This window comes from Narcine bancroftii, chromosome 7 (genome assembly GCF_036971445.1).
Source record: "Narcine bancroftii isolate sNarBan1 chromosome 7, sNarBan1.hap1, whole genome shotgun sequence".
NCBI classification, from domain to species: Eukaryota; Metazoa; Chordata; class Chondrichthyes; order Torpediniformes; family Narcinidae; genus Narcine; species Narcine bancroftii.
The window spans coordinates 19,655,502-19,677,919 of record NC_091475.1 but is presented as its reverse complement, the minus strand read 5'-3'; the positions used below and the strand labels follow the sequence as shown (position 1 = coordinate 19,677,919).

The following is a 22,418-nucleotide window of genomic DNA, read 5'->3' as shown; positions in this document are numbered from 1 at the left end:
GGTTGGCACATATTTGATGGGCTCAAGTAAATTTAAATTTAGACATCCAGCACAGTAACAGGCCATTTTGCCCATGCCACCCAATTTACACCCAATTAATCTTTTGAACGGACGGTGGAAACCGGAGCACCCCCACCCCACCCCGGGGAAAACCCACGCAGACACGGGGAGAACATACAAACCCCCTATAGACAGCACGAGATTTGAACCCCTGTCCCAATCACTGGCACTGTAAAGACTTTGTACTAACCACTAGGCCAGCCATCCCGTATGTTTGAAGGAAATAGAGAAACTCTAAAAAATATGTTATTGCTCTCTTGCTGGGTCCACATTCCATAATATTAGTGATAAAAACAGAAAGAACTTCTTGTTAAATTCAACAGTGAATAATAAGATGCTAATTTAACATGGTGAAACATGGAAGTCTGCAGACACTTTGGTTGTAGGAAAGATACAGAAATGCTGGAGTAACTCAGCATTTCCATGGGCACTTGGAGACTGTCGATGTTACTCTAGCATTTTGGTTGTTTTTGCCACAATTACAGTATCCACAGACTTTTTTGATTCACTCCAGAATAAAGTCCTAACCCGTTTAACCTTTCCCTGCATCTCAGTTTTCAAGTCCAAGAAATATCCGAGTCATTCTTCTTTGCACTCTTTCAGTCTTTCTGTGTTTTTTGGTAGTTTAATGTTAGTGCTTTATTGGAGTTGAGGCTTCATAGACATAGGCAAAAAAAATCAAGCAGTCCAAAATTCTTCAGCTTCAAAATGGGAAAAAGATTCATGGGGACAAGATGGAATGGTTCAACAAAAACTCCTGAAGATTGGTTTTAAATCATCAGTCTATTCATCTGTTAGTTATATGACAGCATCTCTGAAAAATGTTTTTTCGCAATTCCCCTTAATTCCATTTGGATGCATCCAAAAGCCAAACATAATTTGAATTGAATTTGTGATTATTGGTCATGCAATGTCTCATAATTGCAAGGATGTTGGACCTTGTTTTCATTTCACGCCTGAATCGGTTTTCCACTCTATGATCCGACTGTTCTGGTAAACCTTGACCACTGGTCATCAAAGAGGAAAGGAGGGGTGATACACAATGTCACGCTGAGCACTGACACACCTCACGGCACGCCTCAGTGCTGTGTGCTCAACTCATTCCTGTTCACGCTACTTACCCATGACTACATCATGCAGGCTCGACAGAATCATCAAATTTGCAGGTGACACAACAGTCGTCGGCCTCATCAGTCGCACTACAGAGAAGAGGGGGAAAATCTCGTGATGTGGTGTAAGAGAAGCAACCTGAGGCTCGCTCCAATTTTAGTATATGTGCTGCTGAAGCAAGCACAAACAACCTGAGTCTCAACAAAATTCTGGAGTGCTTGTGTTAAAAGAAGGATGGATAGGATAGGACATGTTTTTTTTTCCCCCCTAGTGTGTACAAGGTTGAGATATATATCATGAAGGCTAGAGATAAGATGAATGCTCATTGTCTTTACCCCAGGGAAGGGGAGTCTAAAACTAAAAGATTCAGCGGAGAGATAATAGGTTTAAAAGGGAGATGTGGGGCAATTTTTTCCACACAGAATGATGCGTATATGGGACCAGCAGCCAGAGGAAGCTGCAGAGGCAGGAATAATTGCAACATTTTCGAGGCATATGGCCAGGTACATGGAAAGGGGAGGTTCAGAGTAGCCATTCTCAACTCGCACCATATCCCCCCCCCCCCCCCCCCAGGAGCCACAACACAAGCTAAAATCAAAAAATATTATTATATTTTTTATGTCATCGGTAGGAGAGAAGTATGGAATAAACCAACGAAACTTGATTGCTTCACAGGGAAGGGGGCCCATAAACTTTGATCAGTGTCCTTTAGGATCAGAGCCAAAAAAAAGGTTGGGAATGGCTGGTTTTTGAAATTCGCGTGAAATCAGGAAGCTTGGACTGAACAAAATGTCTAATTTGTAAATATCTAAAAAATGTCTGTTAGAAAGATTACATTTGGCTAATAGTTGATCAAAAGAGGAAAAATTATCTCAAATAAATTATCATTAAAACTTTGGATGTCTGATCTACACTATTCCTTGAAACCTGCATCCAGTAAGGATGGCTGAAAAAGATGATTATCTATAATGGGACTAGCCAAGAAAAAAACCATTAAGCCCAAAGAATTTTCTAAATTGAGTCCATATTCTCAACTTATTTCTCATGTGCCAATGTAGAGAAGGAAAATGGTAAAAAGATCCTAAAATTGCCAACACAGATTTTTTTTCGAGAACTGCAATTCCATTTCTACCGAGAATGGCCAATTCCCTGACTTATCCAATGTAATAATAAACGTAAATTATGCATGTTAATCACCCAATAGTAAAATCTAAAATCCAAAAGTGATAATCCTCCATTCTTTGTAGTCTTTTGAAGATGGGTTATATGTGGTTTCTTCCCCTGCCATGTGTAGGAAGAAATATCAAAATCTAGTGAACTGATAAAAGATTTGGGAATAAAAATTGCTAACACTTGAAAAAGATACAGAAATGTAGGTACAATGTTCATTTTAATCAAATGAAGACAACCCATCATAATCTTTAAAACAAACAATTTTTAGATATTTACATGTTAGACATTTTGTCCTGTTAAATTTTCTGATTTCCCGCAAATTTCAAATACAATATTATTTTTTATGAACACTTTATTTATAGATTTTTAACCACAATATAATTACACTACATTCAATTTTAAATTATTTTAGAAAAATTATACATGTGGTATATATCCTCCCATCGCCCTCAACCCAACCTCCCACCCTCCCAACCCACCCCATAAAAGAAAAAAAGAAAAAAAAAGAAAAAACTGGAGAATGCCAAGAAAATAAATCATTTCTACAGAAAAAATCTATTGGAGGTTGCAAAGAAGTGAGGTCTTCAGAGACTCAATCATACATGCAGACCAAAATTTCGTAAATGTGGGCTCCATATTTTCCAAAAAGCATGATATTTATCTCACAGATTATGTAATCTTCTCTAATGGTATACAACTACGAAGTTCTGCATGTCATCTTTTCAAACCTAACTCTATTTCTAACTTCCATGATATTGCTATATGTTTTCTGGAAGCTGCTAAAACAATTAACACAATTTGATAAATATTTAAATGTAGTTTTGGCCTTATAACCTTAATATTGCTCAGTAATATTAACATCGGATCCTATGGGAATTTGACCTCAGTAATTCATCCCCAAAAATTATCTACCCCTAACCAAAATTGTCTAACTTTAGGACATTGCCAAGTTGAATGAAAAAAATTCCAACCTCAGATCTACATCAAAAGCATAAATCTGATATGGCAGGATTTAATCTATTTAATTTTTGTGGAGTCAAATATAACTGATGGAAAAAATTATACTGAACTAACCTATATCCTACATTTATAAGTTTAGTCATTTTATTCATACACAACTCTATCCAATCCTTTTTACTTATTTGAGTACTTAAATCTAATTCCCATCTTAATCTTGATTTGGGGGGCCTTTGAAGTAAGTTATACATTACTGAAATAAATGTATTTACAGTAGAGTTAGAAATCAGTAATTCTAATTCACTTTGATTAGGTAATGTCAAAGTAGGACCTATTTTGCCAGATAAAAAAGCTTTAACTTGGTAATAAAAAGATAAATTATTACTCGATACATTAAATTTTTCCCTCATTCTTTCAAATATTATAAATCTCCCATCCTCAAAACAATCTTCAATCTTCATCAAAAATTAAGAAAGATTATACCAAAGAGGTTAGAAAGGGAAATACAGGATTTGGAAAAGGTATTACAAAAAAAAACTTTTGGATGAGAAAAGAAAGCAATCAATAAAGAAAACATTTCATTTTAATGCAATTCATGTATTTATGATAATTTATTGGATTTAAAATCAATCTCCATGGCTAGGATCAAGAGTGATTAGAAATGAGATTTGAACATAATATTTTAAGAAGAAGATTGATGCTCCACTCTCAGCTTGATTAATGATTCTTCATTTTGTGCAAGGCATTGCTTATTACAATTTAAGGTGATGCATAGAACTCATATGTCCAAACTTAAATTATCTCATCTCTAAGCTGATATTGAACCACTTTACGAGAAATGTAAAATTTTTAAAGCTTCTCTAATCTATATGTTTTGGGAGTGCTCAAATTTAGAGGGATTCTGGAAAGATATTTTCCAAGCATTTACAATGAGTCTAAAGATTAATTTAGAACCTTGACCATTAATTGCTGTTTGTTTGTTTCTCATGACCCAGATAAACGTATGTCTGCATCTCAGGAAAAAAAGTTTTAGCTTTTACCACATTGATAGCCAGGCGAGCAATCTTACTAAAATGGAAAGATGATTCATCCCCTACTAATACGCAGTGGCTATATGATGTAATGTCCGATTTAAGGTTGGAGAAAATTAGATATAGTAAAGATAGAAAGTTTCAATTTATAAAGTTGCGGGGCCCATTCTGAAAATTTTATTATAATTGGAAGAATTAAGAATTATCGTGTGCTCCAGAGATTCACTGTCCAATGTTTGAGGATCACCATTGGATCCACATTTTCATTTTTATTTATTATCTAAGGTAACTTTGATTAGAGGGAGGGGGTAGATTAGATGTAGCTTTTAGGGTTTTTTTTCCTTTTTTTAACTTTTTTATTTGGCTCAACTCAGCAAATGTGTTTAACATAGTTTTACAAGATCAATTCAAAATATTGTTTCTAATGTTTATTAAGGAATTCTCGACTGAGTTTCATCTTTTTTTGTGTGCTTACATATATATATAAATGATTTGTCATGTTCTTCCTTCTCTAAAACTCTGTATGTGAGCTTATATGTTAAACTCAATAATAATAGTTTAAAAAGAAAAAGAATGGCTGGTCTATGCGCCAAATGCAGGCAAATGGAACAAGTTCAGATAACCAACTTGGTCTGCATGGATGGGTTAGGCCGAGGAGTCTGTTTCCCTGCTGTATGACTCAATGCCCCCAACAACAGACATTGGATCTTATACAGTTTTATTTTTTTTTAAATAAAGCCCATTTGTCTCCTCCTTGACTCCTATAAAATTGATTTGATTATCTGTATTCCGGAAAAAAAAGTTGCTTTTGACATTACTTATGAAACACACATCATTTTAGAATTAAAGAAGATTTAAATGAATTGATTTTTTTTTTCAAAAATTCAAAACAGGAATCAATATTTTAGGATACAATCCATGAATATTTTGTACCTATCTTGTTAGAAGGTCTTTGCTCTTAGGATGTAATCGATGAATGTTCTGTTCCTGTCACGTTTGTAGTCTTTGGATAACTAGAAGTGCTGAGGTACACAGGTGTTTCTTGCAAATAGTAGGAGGTGCTGCAGGCCAGATGAAAGGGATCTCTTTCAGTTGGGACAGGTTGGCACTTAGCTCAGACATAGAAGAAAGTCACTAGACATCTAGACGGTGGGTAGAAAATGCAACTTGCTCACGCAAGGAATGGTTGAGGTTAATGGTGAAACTGGAAGTAAAAGAAATAAATGATTTTTTAAAAAGGCTTTGTTAATGTGCATAGAGCATTACATCACAGTACAGCCCCTTCAACCTATGATGTTGTGCTGACCAATAGCAACCTACTCTACCTCATACCATAACCCTCTATTTGTTTGTATCCATGTATAACCATATATAACCATATAACCACTTACAGAACAGAACAGGCCAGTTCGGCCCTACTCGTCCATGCCATAACAAATCCCCGCCCTCCTAGTCCCACTGACCAGCACCCGGTCCATACCCGTGCAGTCCTTTCCTCGCCATGTAACGATCCAGTCTTTCCTTAAATGTAACCATGATCCCGCCTCGACCACGTCTGCCGGAAGCTCATTCCACATCCCCACCACCCTTTGCGTCAAGAAATTTCCCCTCATGTTCCCCTTATAATTTTCCCCCTTCAGTCTTAAACCATGCCCTCTAGTTTGAATCTCCCCCACTCTTAATTGAAAAAGCCTATCCACATTGACTCTGTCTGTCCCTTTTAAAATCTTAAACACCTCGATCAAGTCCCCCCTCAATCTTCTACGCTCCAGAGAAAAAAGCCCCAGTCTGCACAACCTTTCCCTGTAACTCAAACCTTGAAATCCTTATATCTTTCCTATAATTTGGTGACCAAAACTGTATTGCAAATTTGGCCTCACCAATGCTTTGTACAATTTCATCATAACCTCCCTACTCTTGAATTCAATACTCCGATTGATGAAGGCCAACATTCCAAGTGCCTTCTTCACCACACCATCTTCCTGAGTATCAGCCTTGAGGGTACTATTTACCATCACTCCTAAATCTAAATGTGACTGAGTCTTGTAAATGCTCCTATTATACCAGCCTCCATCAACCCCCTTATCAGTGCAATCCAAGCACCCACTACTCTCAGTGTAAAAACTTACCCTTGACATCTCTCCAGAACTTTCCTCGTGCAGATATCCTCTCGCCCCAGGAAAAAGGTGCTGGCTGATCAACCTATCCAGGTCTCTCATAATCTTGTAGACTGTTATTAAGTCACTTCTTAACCTTCTTCACTCCAAAGAGAAAAGCGCTAGCTCTGTTAACCTTGCCTCATAAGACACTTTCTCCAATCCAGGCAACATTCTGGTAAATAGCTTTGCCATCCTTCCTGAAATGAGTTGACCAGAACTGAACACAAATATTCCAAGTGTGGTCTAACCACAACTTTAGCTAATGAGGGATGGGAGGAGAACAATTTGTGGCATGAACACCAACATGGACCTGTATGGCCAAATAGTCTACTTCTCTGCTATAAATACTGGATAATACTTTGTACCATTGTAAGGTTAATTAGAAGTGTGGCCTTGCTTCTGCAGGTGTTTGCATCATTAGTCTTCAGATTGAAAACACATCAAATGGTATCAATATCCAATACAGATGATGAAGGATTACAGATTATATTTTTCTTCTACAGATGCTGCCTGACCTGCTGAGCAGGTGAAACACAACAGGCTGGAGACACTGTGATTGTAGTAAACACACCAAAATGCTAGAGTAACTCAACTGGACTTTTCAGCATCTACAGGAGACAAAGATATATTGCCAACATTTCAGGCCTGAGCCCTTCTTCACAGAAAAATCAGAAAAGGTAGAAGGAGGATATACTAGAAAGTCTCAGAATTCAAACAATGGGGGAGGAATCCAGACCAACAAAAGGTGTTAATTGGATATGATAAGGGGCCAGGAAGAATTTTCATGTCTGTGCAAAAAGTGACAGGGAATGGAAAGACGATGAGACTGGGCACCCTTCAACTGAATGGCACTAATATCGACTTCTCCAACTTTCATTAAAACTTCCACACCCCCCCCCCCCACCCTCTTCTTACCTCATCTTTTCCTTCCTTTTGCACAGATTTGATAAATTCTACCAGTGACCCGGGTTCAAATCCAGCACTGCCTGTAAAGAGTTTTTAAGCTCTTTCTATGTAGGTTTCCTCTTGGTGCTCCGATTTCCACCCATCCTCCAAAGCGTATTGTAGGTTAATTGGGTGCAATTGGGCCACACGGGCTTCTGGGCTGGGAGAGCCTGTTACTGTGCTGTAGCTCTAAATTTAAAACATTCAAACTTAAGAGTGACCAGGATGATCAAGGTGAGAGACCAATTCCTCTACTAGGGGTAAATAATTTAGGCCAGGTTCCATCCTGACCTCGGGTGGTCTGTATGAAGTTTGCATCTATTCCCCATCACTGACTGGGTGCCCTAATTTGCGGCCACCTCCCAGAGATGTGAGGGCCAAAAGGTTAATTTGCCCTGGGTTGTAGGTTGTAGGAGGCAGTTGCTGGGAATTTGGAGAGAATAAAATGATTAGCGTAAATGAGGATAGTGACTGAGAGCATTTTTCTGTGCATTTTCAACTCTATGACTTCAAATCCAAATGACAGCAGAAAATTTAATCAATATTTTTAAAATAAGTTGACAATTAAATATCTGGTATCAGTCATTGTGCCAGTGAAAGGAATGATTTATTGGAAAATTCAGTTGGATCCCCAAATGTTTCTCAAGGAAGATAAAAGTTATTCCAGACCAACCAAATGCGATTGTCACGTGACTGCCCTCATCAATGGCCAAACCTGTTGCTAAATTCAGAGGTTAGAGTTCAAAACAATTACAGATGACCTTTTCCATCCAGCACACAGTATCTTTGACCTATTACCATCTGAAAGGAGGTCCAGGAGCATCAAAATAAGAAACTGGGAAATAGCTTCTTGCCACAGACTGAGAGACTGATGAATGGTATCCTATATCTGAGTAAATCATCCCAAAATATTTATATGCTGGTATTTATTTTAAATGATATCTTTATGTATAAACAGTAAGTGATTATTATGTGCTGTCTATTGTGTGTGGAGCATGGCCCAGAGAAATGCTGTTTCAACGGGTTGTATATATGCAGTCAAATGATAATAAACTTGAAAATGAACTTGAAATATAGTTCGATAATAAACACTGACCTTGCCAGCAACATTCTCTTTCCATGAAGCAATTAAGAATCACATTCATCTGTCCTCTCCACACTAAAAGGAACTTTCAATGGATTTGGCCTGAAATTTCTGAAATAAGCAAGGGAAAAGGGTATTAAATATCACGTAATCACTAAAGCAAGAAGGTATTTTCACAAGGATTTTTCATTCAATAAGCGCACTATAAATAGCACTGATATTTTTTAACTGGCAGGTAAAATATGAGCAAATGTGTAATTAGTGAAAGAAACTATGTACATTTAAATTGAATGAGCATATGTACTAAATATGTTTAATATCTTAGTGTGATGGAGAGATACAGAACAGACCCAAGTCCTTCAATCCACTAAGTCTACAATAACTATTAGGAACTCATTTTCACATCAAACCTCTCTTCACTCAATTTATTCTCCATCAGCTGAGAGAACTGCTGGTATCAAAATCTCAAGCATGTGACACACGAATGGCATCATGAAGAAAGCCTTACTTCCTCAGGAGTTTGCGGAGGAGCTAGTGGAGTTGTTCAAGTGAACCGGTACGGACTTGAAGGGCCGACATGGCCTGTTTCTGTGCTGTAAACGGTTATATGGTTATATGGTTATATGTTAGAGCAGCTAACCTGGCTCAGGGTGTTGAAGGGCATTGCCCCCAGATGAACATGATGCCTAAACCCCTCATGTGTACACAAGCACATGAGCAACATCTAATTAGAGTCAGTCATCTGGATGAATCCACCATCCCTTTGAATCCACCAGTGCTACTTGACTCATCGAGTTCTATGCTTATTGCAGGAATAGTGGGGTAAGTTGGAAAATTCATGATCTCTGACTGTATATAGAGCATGGTTAGCGTAGCAGTTAGCATTACACTGTTACAGTGTCAACAACATGGGTTCAAATCTGCGCTGTCTCTGGTTGGTGTAGTAGTTCGCACAATGCCTTTACAGCACCAGTGATCAGGACTGGAGTTCGAATCCCGTGCTGTCGCTAAGGAGTTTTCTCCGGGGGCACCCACTGTTCAAAATGTACAGGGGGTGTAGGTTAATTGGATGTAAATTTGACGGCACAGGCTCGTGGGCTGAATTGCCCTGTTACCGTGCTGTATGTCTAAATTAAACTAAACTAATTAAATTAATTAATTTAAAAATTAAAACTGCTTCTCCAGACCACAGTGCACACATATCATCTTTCTTTCTTTGGCTTGGCTTCACGGACGAAGATTTATGGAGGGGGTAAAAAGTCCACGTCAGCTGCAGGCTCGTTTGTGGCTGACAAGTCCGATGCGGGACAGGCAGACACAGTTGCAGCGGTTGCAGGGGAAAATTGGTTGGTTGGGGTTGGGTGTTGGGTTTTTCCTCCTTTGCCTTTTGTCAGTGAGGTGGGCTCTGCGGTCTTCTTCAAAGGAGGTTGCTGCCCGCCAAACTGTGAGGCGCCAAGATGCACGGTTTGAGGCGTTATCAGCCCACTGGCGGTGGTCAATGTGGCAGGCACCAAGAGATTTCTTTAGGCAGTCCTTGTACCTTTTCTTTGGTGCACCTCTGTCACGGTGGCCAGTGGAGAGCTCGCCATATAACACGATCTTGGGAAGGCGATGGTCCTCCATTCTGGAGACGTGACCCATCCAGCGCAGCTGGATCTTCAGCAGCGTGGACTCGATGCTGTCGACCTCTGCCATCCCGAGTACTTCGACGTTAGGGATGAAAGCGCTCCAATGGATGTTGAGGATGGAGCGGAGACAACGCTGGTGGAAGCGTTCTAGGAGCCGTAGGTGGTGCCGGTAGAGGACCCATGATTCGGAGCCGAACAGGAGTGTGGGTATGACAACGGCTCTGTATACGCTTATCTTTGTGAGGTTTTTCAGTTGGTTGTTTTTCCAGACTCTTTTGTGTAGTCTTCCAAAGGCGCTATTTGCCTTGGCGAGTCTGTTGTCTATCTCATTGTCGATCCTTGCATCTGATGAAATGGTGCAGCCGAGATAGGTCATATCATAAACAGCAAATAATTACCATTATATATATAAAATTTAAAATAAAAATATTTAAATATTTTGTGATTATTTACTCAACTACAAGATCATTCTCTCAGCCTATGGGAAGAATCTATTTCCCAACCTGGCAGTCTGATTTTGATGCTCCTGCATGCTGTGATCTAACATTTTCAAATGTAAAACTAATTTTAAAGTCTAATATTCACCTTACAGGATCTATACTCCAAAACCAAGGCTACAAGAGCCTCATTAGTTGAGCTGGAGCACACAGACGATGGTTACATTTGCACAAACCCGATGGCTGGGCTCTAAGTTTCCTTTGATTCATTCATTGATCATACAAGAGGAAGGAACTTACACCCAACATATGCAACACCAAGTTGCTCCATGAACCTGCCCTTGCAGCACCACACTTCTGCAACAAACCTTCATGCTGAACTCTTGGAAAATGTCTACTATTTCCCATATCTCAGGAGCCAGGTCTCAGAGATGGCAGATATTTTCACCTTCATTGCACCAGCAGAGCCTTTGGCCAATTAGGAGAAAAGATGTTTGAAGACCTCACAACTTTCATGGTCTACTGAGCAGCAGTGCTACCTTTGTGTATATGGACTATCTCCTGCCGTAGGGATGGTATTTCGACCAATTCACCAGAAAGGCAAGCTAGATTGATTTATTTTTTTTATTACCATGTGTATCGAGATATAGTGAAAAGCTTGACATTATGGGCCCTACAGGCAGCTCTCAAAAGGTTGCCATGCTCCAGAGCCATTATGGATCCATTTTTGGCAAGTAAACTGACATCAGTGTCTTCTCCCACACCAACATCCCCAGTACTGAGGACCTAACTAGTCTCGTGCTGCTATTTGGGGGCCAGATATGTCGTTCACACATCCAACACCTCGTGCCTGAAACATACAACTCCAATCTTTTTGTGGGAAGAGCCTTCGAGGCAAACAGAGGAAATGATTCAAAGGATGTTCTCAAGGCTCCCTTGAAGAAATCCAAGATCTTCACTGGCTCCTGTGAATCTTTGACCCATGATTGCTCAAAGCACAGGAGGGGCATTTCCAAAATTTGGGGCACCTTGAGTCCATGTATTGGGAGAACACAAAAACCCAGTGTAAAATGAACAGACCACCTCAATAATGATCCGTCCTTCATCCTTCCCCTGTCCCATCTGTAGATATGTTGGTGTCTCCCTCATAACCCTCATGAGCTTCCTCAGAATAAGGGATCAGGCAAGTCATCCTCAAACCCAGGGACTTCACAAGATTACTGATGAAACACAAGAACAGGTCCTGTCCCAAAATGTCGACTGAACATTTCTCTCCATGGATGCTGCCTGACTGGGCATGGACTGCACTTCCCAAGAAGACTGAAGCAGTAAGGTTACCAGCCACAATCATGTCAACCTTCTAAAGGAGCTCTATCAAGACCATCCTTACCAACTGCATCACAGTGTGGTACAGTTACTGCAGAGAAATGAATCGGAGGTTAATCCACAAACCATAAGAATGGCAGAGAGGATCACGGGGGTCTGCTCCCCCTCCCCCCACCCCATTACCATGCTCTACTGGGATCATTGTCTGAGGTGGACCCACTGAGGACCACTTCCACTCCAAACATACCATCTTTCAGCTGTTTGTGTCTGGAAACCATGAGTACCAGCACCTCTAGACTGAGGAGCAGCTTCTTCCCATAGGCAGTGAGAATGCTGAATGACCAAAGGAACCGTTCACACTAACCATCCAAGACTCTCATATTTATAAGACAATATTCATTAATTTATTTATCTGAATATTAGTCTTCCATATGTATTGTTTGTCTGTGTGTGCATTTTATTTGGCAGTGTACCTGGATGTTTTACACCGAGGACCAGAGAACACTTTTTCATCAGTTGTACTTGTGCAATCAGATGACAATAAACTTGACTTGTTTTGACTTGGCTTGATCTGCTGAGTCTTCCAGCTCCCCTTTATTTACCCAAGGAGATGTTCTATACACATTTGGTAGATTGTGGAGAGGCCCCTGGAGTCGATCTGTCTCTGCAGAAAAAACCACAATAAGAAGACTTGCCTTGCAGACTGAGCATTTTTTTTAATAAATAAAGCACATTTGTTTATGAGCTTAAATTACTGGCTGCCCTCCAGTGCCTTGGATGGCGAATGGGAGAAGACACTGAGACGATTTCAGACAGCTGATTAATTGAAACTTACGAAATTCATACTCTGTGCCTGGATTTGGGGTATCAAATGCCAGGCGTGACCACTCCCAACTTAACATATTAACTGAGAGATAATTTTCTGTCTCAAGTGAGACAGTACACAATGGAGCAGATAAAAGACCCACGCTACTGGATTTCCAGGCAAATTAAAGCAATGGAAGGAGGTGAGATTGTTTTCACCATGTATTACACAGACTACGGCTGATACTTCAGAACAGATGAAAGTGAATATTGTATTGTACCACCCTGGTCAAAGTCATCAGTCCTTAAATTTCAGAACCCATATGGAATACTCTTTCAAAGTGCCAGCACAGGTATTCAAAAATAAATTTGTCTTGTGTTTAACATTGAGCTGAACGATCATGGTGTCTGTGTGGATTCAATTGGATGGGTTCACCCTTGATGCTATATATTTTTAAGTATGTATCCTATGTGTGCCATGGCCCATTGTGTGTGTGTGTGTGTGTGTGTGTGTGTGTGTGTGTGTGTGTGTGTGTGTGTGTGTGTGTGTGTGTGTGTGTGTGTGTGTGTGTGTGTGTGTGAGCACGTGTGCATGTGCATGTATGTGCGTGCGTGCCATGTAACCTGAGCATGATGGCATAATTGAGCGATATTCCCCATATGCCAGCCTGCAACCGAAGAAATACAACGGCAAAGAACAAAACTGAATAAAAGACGATCAATCTGCAGCTGAATTGCAACAGCTGGAACACATTGTGTGACCCCGAGAACTATAGTCAACAAACGCGCCATATTCCCCAGTAACCTATTCCATTTCTTGATTACTCTGGAATGGCATTTTAATTTTTGAAATATGTTTTTTGGCATCCTCGTATGTAAGAGCAAGGGTTTGGACGTGCAGCATTGCTCTAGTCTCCTGGCTATAATACTGATCAAGTTTTTCTTTCAGAATATTTTACTTCTGATTATTTGTGTTTGAAAGAGGAGGATATTGTGCTGGTGGCGAAGATGCCATCAACATAAATGAATAGAACTTCCTTTTATCACCATTGTCAGAAATGAAGATTAGAATACGTGGAAGCGGAGTAATTTACTGCTACAAATTCAAACTGAGAAACTCAGCAATCACGCAGTGATCCAAAAATTCCAAGAGATTCGCAGCCATTAAAGACAGCCAGCCTAACTAAGAGTGTCTGCAAATTATTGGGGGAGAAAAAGCCGATTTCCTTAACTGGCCAACACAAGGTGCATGAGCATTTAAAACACAAGCCTCACTAACATAGTCTAATTCAACTGGCGTGCTCCCGATGGTCTCCACCATTGTTAATGTGAATTATCTAATGCAGGAACCATGGCTCCACAATGGCATTGAGCCATAGAACAATAGATAATTACAGCATAGAAAATAGGCCTTTTGGCCTTTCTTGTCTGTGCCAAGCTATTATTCTGCCTAGTCCCACTGACCTACACTCAGTTCATATCTCTACATATCCCTCTCATCCATGTACCTGACCAAAATTTTCTTAAATGTTAAAAATGAGTCCTCATTCACCACTTAAGGTGGCAGCTCATTCCAAACTCCAATTATTCTCTGCGTGAAGTTCCACCTAAACTTTTCCCCTTTCACCCTTAACCTGTGTCCTCAGTGGAAAAAGCCTTCTTGCATTTACTCTAGCAATTTCAAATACCTCTATCAAATCTCTCCTCATTCTTATACTTCTTCTTCTTTGGCTTGGCTTTGCAGACGAAGATTTATGGAGGGGGTAAATGTCCACATCAGCTACAGGCTCGTTTGTGGCTGACAAGTCCGATGCGGGACAGGCAGACACGGTTGCAGCGGTTGCAGGGGAAAATTGGTTGGTTGGGGTTGGGTGTTGGGTTTTTCCTCCTTTGTCTTTTGTCAGTGAGGTGGGCTCTGCGGTCTTCTTCAAAGGAGGTTGCTGCCTGCCGAACTGTGAGGCGCCAAGATGCACGGTTTGAGGCGATATCAGCCCACTGGCGGTGGTCAATGTGGCAGGCACCAAGAGATTTCTTTAGGCAGTCCTTGTACCTTTTCTTTGATGCACCTCTGTCACGGTGGGCAGTGGAGAGCTCGCCATATAACACGATCTTGGGAAGGCGATGGTCCTCCATTCTAGAGACGTGACCTACCCAGCGCAGTTGGATCTTCAACAGCGTGGATTCGATGCTGTCGGCCTCTACCATCTCGAGTACTTCGATGTTAGGGATGAAGTCGCTCCAATGAATGTTGAGGATGGAGCGGAGACAACGCTGGTGGAAGCGTTCTACGAGCTGTAGGTAACCCATGATTCGGAGCCGAACAGGAGTGTGGGTATGACAACGGCTCTGTATACGCTTATCTTTGTGAGGTTTTTCAGTTGGTTGTTTTTCCAGACTCTTTTGTGTAGTCTTCCAAAGGTGCTATTTGCCTTGGCGAGTCTGTTGTCTATCTCGTTGTCGATCCTTGCATCCGATGAAATGGTGCAGCCAAGATAGGTAAACTGGTTGACCGTTTTGAGTTTTGTGTGCCCGATGGAGATGTGGGGGGGCTGGTAGTCTTGGTGGGGAGCTGGCTGATGGAGGACCTCAGTTTTCTTCAGGCTGACTTCCAGGCCAAACATTTTGGCAGTTTCCGCAAAACAGGACGTCAAGCGCTGAAGAGCTGGCTCTGAATGGGTAACTAAAGCGACATCGTCTGCAAAGAGTAGTTCATGGACAAGTTGCTCTTGTGTCTTGGTGTGAGCTTGCAGGCGCCTCAGTTTGAAGAGACTGCCATTCAACTCAGTTCCTGAAGTCCTGGCAACTTCCTAGTGTAAGTCTCCGCTGCACTCTTTCAAAGTCATTGAGATATTTCCTGTAATTAGGTGACCAAAATTGCACACTGCAATCCTCCCTCACAGCTTCAGATACCTGGTTCAATCCCCAACCTCAGGTGCTTTCTGTGTGGAATTTGCATGTTCTCCCTGCGTCCTTAGGAGCTTCCTCTGAGTGCTTTGATTTCCTCACATGTTCCAAGGACCTGTGGTTAATTGGGCATGGTGATTCGGGCACTAGAGAGGGTAGCTTGGAGGAAAATAAGGTTGATGGTATTGTGAGTTTAAAAATTGGTTAGTGAGAAATAAACTAAAGATTGAGATGGATGAGATCTCCGTGGAGACCATTTATGGGTTGTGTATTACAAAGGGATAGGAGCTTTGGATTATATGTTCCCATTGTTCTGATGAGAAGCTCCTACTCCCCACTATAATTCTTTTACCTTCCTCCAACACTCCTCTTCCTCTTAGATACCCCTTCCAGTCAGATTCCTGCCCTTTTCCTCTTAATCCCCAATTGTCAATGGGACATCAACCATCTGGACCTCTCCAAGACCCTCCATTCTTTCCCATCCCTGAAGACGCAGCTCTCCACTCACTCCTCACGAACCCCACCTTCATCATTAAACTGGAGGCACAAGAGACTGCAGGCGCTGGATTTGGGAGCAAGAAAGCACTTTGCTGGAGCAACTCAATGGGTCGAGCAATATCAGAGAGAGAAAAGGGAGGGTCTCCATTTTGGGTGACAACCTGTCATCGAGACGTTATCATTAACCACACAGACAAGATGATGTTGTGGTCTAGTAGATTAACCTTTACCTTGCAGAGGGTAGACAGAGCTCTTGGATGCCTTCTAGTATCTACCACTTGACAAAGACCATCTGGGCACTCCATGTCAAAGGAATCTAGGATGAATTTTAATTCTTTCCTACCTTGTTTTATCAGATCTGTTCCTCCCAGTGATCCTCTAAAATCTTGGACCAGTTCTGGTGTATTCACTTTCCATGCACTCACTGGCCAGTGGTTCCTCTGGTTTAATTGGTCCCACTGAGTAGTGGACCATCTGGTAAAATGGTCCCTGTGAGCAACGGACCCTCTGGTAAAATGGTCCCGCTGAGCAGAGGTTCCTCTGGTAAACAGCCTGACTGAACAGAGGTTCCCCTTGTAACATGATCCCATTGACAGCTTATCGAGAAGCTGCCTAGGGTTCTGAATGACTACCACCTCTCCTAATGTCAGGGTGAGAAGTTGGAACTCACCCCTGCCCTTGTCGAGGGGTTCAAGGGACAGGAGTTTGATTTTTATAAAATCGAGAAGACTTGGAAACGTTATTACTATAGCAATTCATGCAAAGGTCAAAATTACTTCAAGACTCCTTGAAGTCAAGTAACGTGGTCTGTGGTCTTTTGACATTCTCCACTAAAGGCTATGCTCATAAATTGTAAAAATATTTTTGTTGTATTCAGTCATAGTAATACATAGTGAGCACTTTGAGCCTCTTGCTTTATTAAACAAAATCTGACACTTCTCATGTTAATTGATATGGAGACACATATTCAAAATCTGGATAAAGAATTAGATCTCAAGGAGAAACTTAAAGAGGGGCAAAGATGGAAAGAAGTGGAAAGGAAAGATTTTAGACAAAGCTTAGGGTTTCGGCAACATGGCCACCAGTGGTAGACTAATTAAACTCCAAGATATGCAAGGTTTGCGAAGAATCCTAGGGAAGAAGATAAGGAGAGGTGGAAACATGGTGGGATTTGGAAACAAGGAAAAGAATTTTAAAATTAAGAAGATGCTAAAGGCAAAGGTCATGTTGTAGCAGGCACAAGATATGAGAGGTGAAGGATACAAGGTGCAAGTTAGGAGGATGTTTAGATGGATGAACCGTCTACTCATCTATTCCCGAGGTGGAAACCTGACAATTTCAAGGCCAGGAGGGATCGATGAAATGGGGCTGAGTCTCCTCATGTACATTTGGAAGCTGATTCTATCTGCCCAGGTAACATAGCATACTGATGACACAAGCAAGAGAAATCGAAAGGGATTGAGAAAAAATGATCATCTGATTGTTTATATACAGCTGGACAAAGCAGCATTTCTCCAGTCCACGATGCACATACATCATACACAGCATATAATAATCACGTGCATAAAGGTAATATAGTATATATATATATATATATATATATATATATATATACACACATATATATTCTAGAAATATTTTGGAATCATTTATTCGTTCAAGGGAAGAAGCAATTACCTGGATTGGCAATCCCGATTTTGATACTCTTGTAACTCCCCCCCCCCCCCCACCCCCCTTGATGGTAGTGGGTCAAAGATTCTGTGTGCTGGGTGGAAAGGATTCTCAATCATTCTTTGAACCCTATTTAAGCAATGCTCCCTGATAATTCTGCTAATAGCATGCTAACTACACATCTGCTTTCTTGTACACCAGTTGCGATGAACTCTTCCCTTTCTGCAGTAGGCTTCAGCTTGTTGCTGGAGTTTATTGTCTTCACAGTGCCTTCGTGGTCTGGTCCTCTAGCTTGGTAGACCTGTAGTGTTCTTTACACTGTGTAGTCTTTTCTTTTTGATCAGAGACGAAAAAGAGAGAACGCACCTTTGTTTGGAGCTAGAGTCGGCACTGCAACAATGAGTGCCACCATTTCTTTTTTTAAAAGTGCCCAATCAGTCATGTAACTTTTCCATGGATTACCCAATGGAAATCAAACATTTCTTTAGAACTTCATTTTATGAAAATAACTTGAATTTGGCTGAACAAGAATTAGCAAAACATCTAAACTTGCCAAGTTACACATCTCAGCATTGTTTCAAAGCAGAGATTTAAAGTCTCACGAGGTGTGCACTCCAATAAACAATGTTTACATTTGAGGCATTTTCCTTCATGTCCCAACACCTCATGTTCATTACCTGTTGTCCACCCTTTGGATCTTTGCTCCCATCCCTCCAACTTCTGACCTCGGGCTCAAATGCTCCCAGTACCCCACCTTCAAATGCACTCCACTGCCAATTCCTGGTTCCCTTTTCTTTTGAATGCCTTTCTTTTCCACATGCACTCTGAGATATTTTCCTTCACATGAAAGAAACTATAGAAATAGTTACTACTGCTGAGGTTTGGTTAAGTCCCAGCTGGCAAACCAACACTGATTCGAGGAATGATAGCTTATGGTAAATTTGTAAAACCTAGCTTTACTTTACAATTGGAAAGTTCTTTACAAGGGACTTTCTTTTATTTCTCTTTATTGCTGATCTACACCCACACCTCTTACCCACTGAGACAATTACCTGGATAACGAACCCATAATGTTTTTACATGGTTCTCCTGGGTTTCAAAATATTGTATCCACATGTAAAAAGTATTAACTATACTGAACAAGCAGCCTGCATCATCTGTGGAGGCAAAGGGATAGGTAATTCAGAATCATCGATATTTTCCTCCACAGATGCTGCCTTGACCAGATTTCCTCCAGTATCTCTGTTTCGCTCCTGATTCCAGCACCTTCAGTCTCCCCATTTAATGCCTTGTCTGTGATGTGGATACTGGACCCTCCATTGAGCAGTGGAGTTCCTTATGCACCACAGGGCTTTCGAAATGGTGGAACAAATCCAGAAGCAGTGGTTCAGCGGTAAACTGTTAAAACTTTGTGCTGAGCGGAAAACAAATTGTGCGAATATAATGATCTAGCGTGAGAAGCAGTGGGATAAATCCTGATTTCCAGTGCAGACCAGACTCAAACAAGGATGTGCCAAGACTCACGCCTCCATCTCACTGGAAAGGAGTTAACCTGTATGATGAGCAGAAAGCAAAACCATCTACTGGAGAAACTCAGAGGGGGTCAAGTAGCACCAGTGAGAGAAAAAAGAACACATGGAATTTAGGGACAACTTTGCTGCAATCAGGCATCTGCTTTGCTTAGTCTGGGTTCAAGGCTCAAAAATAGTTCAGCATAGACTAGATGAGCTGAAGAGCATGTTACTATGGTGTAGCGTTTCATGGTTCTAATAAGTTCCATTGAAAGGCAACAGACATTCTTTTATGGTGGGAGAGTTTAGGGCAAGAGGGTACAATATCTGGATTGAAGGGCGCCACTTGGAGCAGAGATGCAAAGGAATTTCTTCAGCCAGAGGATGGAATTGTTGCCACAGGTGGTTGTGGAGGCAGTCATTGGGTGAGTTTAAGGCAGAGATTGACAGGTTCATGATTAGCCAGGGCATCACAGATTATGGGGAGAAGGCTGGGCAGTGGGAAAAATGGGTCAGTTCATCAAAGGGATGAATAGCTCTGATGTCTTATGATCTTATGGTTTAATCACAAGTTCAAAAGAAAAATTAGAGTAGAAAGAGAACACGGCCCCTGATACCCTTCCCAATATTCACCATCATCTCAACCCATCCTCAGACCTTGACGCTGCCCATAGCCATCAGTCTCCTAATCTTTGAATTAAATTTAAATGTTAAGTTTTATTTACAACACAGTAGAAGCTGATTCTGGGCATTGAGATCTGTGCTGCCCAATTTCATCCAATTAACCTTCCAATCCTCTTTGTTTTGGAGGGCAGGAGACAACTGGAGCACCTGGAGAAAACCCATGCAGGTCACCAGGGGGAACATGCAAACTCCTTACAGGCAGTGGGGTGGCATGTTTGGCATAGTGGTTAGTGCCACACCTTTACAGAGCTAGCAAATGGGACTGGTATTCAAATCCTGCACTGCCTGTGTTTATACGTTCTCCTGGTGTCTGCGTGGGTTTTCCAAAGGCCTTCTGGTTTCTTTCCACCCTTCAAAACATACCGGGGGTGTAGGTTATCTGGGAGTAAATTGGGTGGCATGGGCTCATTGGCCAAAATGGCTTGTTCGCGTGCTGTATGTCTAAATTTTTTTTTAATTAAAAATTTCAAAAAAACAGTGCCGGATTCGAACCCCGGTCACTGGCTGTGTAATGATGTTGCACTAACTATGCCACCCAAAATCCCATCTACTTCACTTTTAATACAGTGTACTTCTGATGAGCTAGCATCCACGCCACATTGGAGGAGAGAATCCTAGAAGTTCACCATCCAAATAAGGGAGGCTAGTAGAATGCAGCTGATCCAAGCAGTAGGTTGATCCAGTTGCAACAAAGAGCCTATGCTGACTGACAATTCGATGCTCCAAGACCAATCGATTACATTGAGGTCTTTAAGCCTGCTCATTAACCTCACTGTGACTTGCTTCACATTGCTTCACATTCCAGCGAATGGATCATTTCACAGTCAGGGGAAGCTACAGGTCATTCCATCCAAAAAATGGGATATGGGTGGTAATTGGGCAGTACTGGGTGGTAAAGATTTGATGATGGGAGCTTTTTTTTATTTAAATACAATAGATACAATGCAGTATGAGATGTTCATTTTTTTTAAAATTAGAGAAACAGCACCGTAACAAGGCCCTTCCGGCCCATGAGTCTGTGCTATCCAAGTACACAAATTAACCTATAGACCCTGTGCATCTTGGAGGGTGGGAAGAAACTGGAGCACCCAGAGGCAACCCACTCAGACCCCAGGGAGAACATACAAATGCCTTACAGACAGCGCCAGATTCGAACCCAGGTCGCTGGTGCTGTGATAGTGTTGCACTAACTGATATGTCTTGAGTGCTATTGTTTATCGCGAGGGAAAATGAATATTAGAATTGGGAGATTATACTTACATTACAGCAGGTATTGTGGAGCCCATGTCTGGAGTATTGTTCTCCTTAGAAAAGAAAGGATGTTAATGCATTGGAAGCAATTCAGAAAATATTTAAATTTTAAATTTAAAGATTCAAATTTATTTTTCTTAAAATTATTTTTTTACAATGTAGACATACAGCTTGGGAACAGGCCCTCACAGCCCTAGAGCCCAAATTAGCCTACAACCTCCATACATTCTTGACAATGAGGAGGAAACCAGAACACCTGGGGACAACCCACTCAGACACGGGGAGAACGGACAAACTCCATATAGACAGCACTGGATTTGAACCTGGGTCATTGGCGCTATAATAGTGTGGAGCTAACCGTGCCAGGAAGATCAAATGCCTCACGAGCAAAGGTTGGACTTTCTCAGCTTGTTTCTGCTGGAGCTTAGAGAATAGGAGAAAGCTTTCATTAAAATACGTGGGATCTTGAAGGTGGATGGTTCCTTTAGTGGGAGAAGCCTGAACGAGCAGCTATTGTTTGAAAATAAGGGGTTGCCTGTTTAACACAGATGTAATTTTTATTTCTCAGAAGATTGTGTCTTTGGAATTCTCTGCATCTCACAGCCGGGGAAACAGGAAGAATATTCTTATGGCAGATGGAAGTATTTTATAAGAGGCTAAAACATTATCACATAAAGAGGAGAAAGTCAAGTGAATATGATAGTCAGGTCAGCTATAAAACTGTAGAATATAAAACCATGAGGGACATAGATACAATGAATGGGAGTAGTCTTTTTTTTTTCTCCCAGGGTAGATGAGTCTAAAACTAGATTGTATAGATTTAAAGTGAATAGGATAAGATATTTTTTAATAAGGGGGAACTGAGGGGCAACTTTGACCATGCAAAAGGAGGTGGGTATATGGAAGTGTTGGAAAAGGGTATAACTGTAATGTTTCAAAGAATTTTGAACAGGTACCTGCATAAGAAATGTTGTGAGATACATGGATCAAATGGAAGCCTATGTAGGCAATTTGGTCAGCAGAGATAAGTTGGGCTGAAGGGCCAGTTTCCATTCTATAAAACTCTGACAGCCTAGGTTTGAGGGTCAGATTAGCCTGATGCTGATTCACGTTTATTTGTTCTCCTAATCACCAGGCTAGAGTCGAAAATAACTTAGCAACTAACCAACCCATTTAGACACGGGG

The 22,418-nt window shown here is 41.1% G+C and overlaps 1 long non-coding RNA gene across 1 annotated transcript; it reads right to left on the bottom strand.

Annotated features, from left to right (window-relative positions):
• Nucleotides 1-1,164: 1,164 nt before the first annotated feature.
• On the bottom strand, nucleotides 1,165-21,298 carry LOC138739802 (uncharacterized). The gene is made up of 5 exons (XR_011342431.1): nucleotides 21,243-21,298; nucleotides 12,384-12,574; nucleotides 8,532-8,630; nucleotides 5,265-5,535; nucleotides 1,165-1,259 (listed from the first exon to the last, which is right to left on the bottom strand). It is a non-coding gene; the product is annotated as an uncharacterized lncRNA (long non-coding RNA).
• Between the last annotated feature and the right edge of the window lie 1,120 nt (nucleotides 21,299-22,418).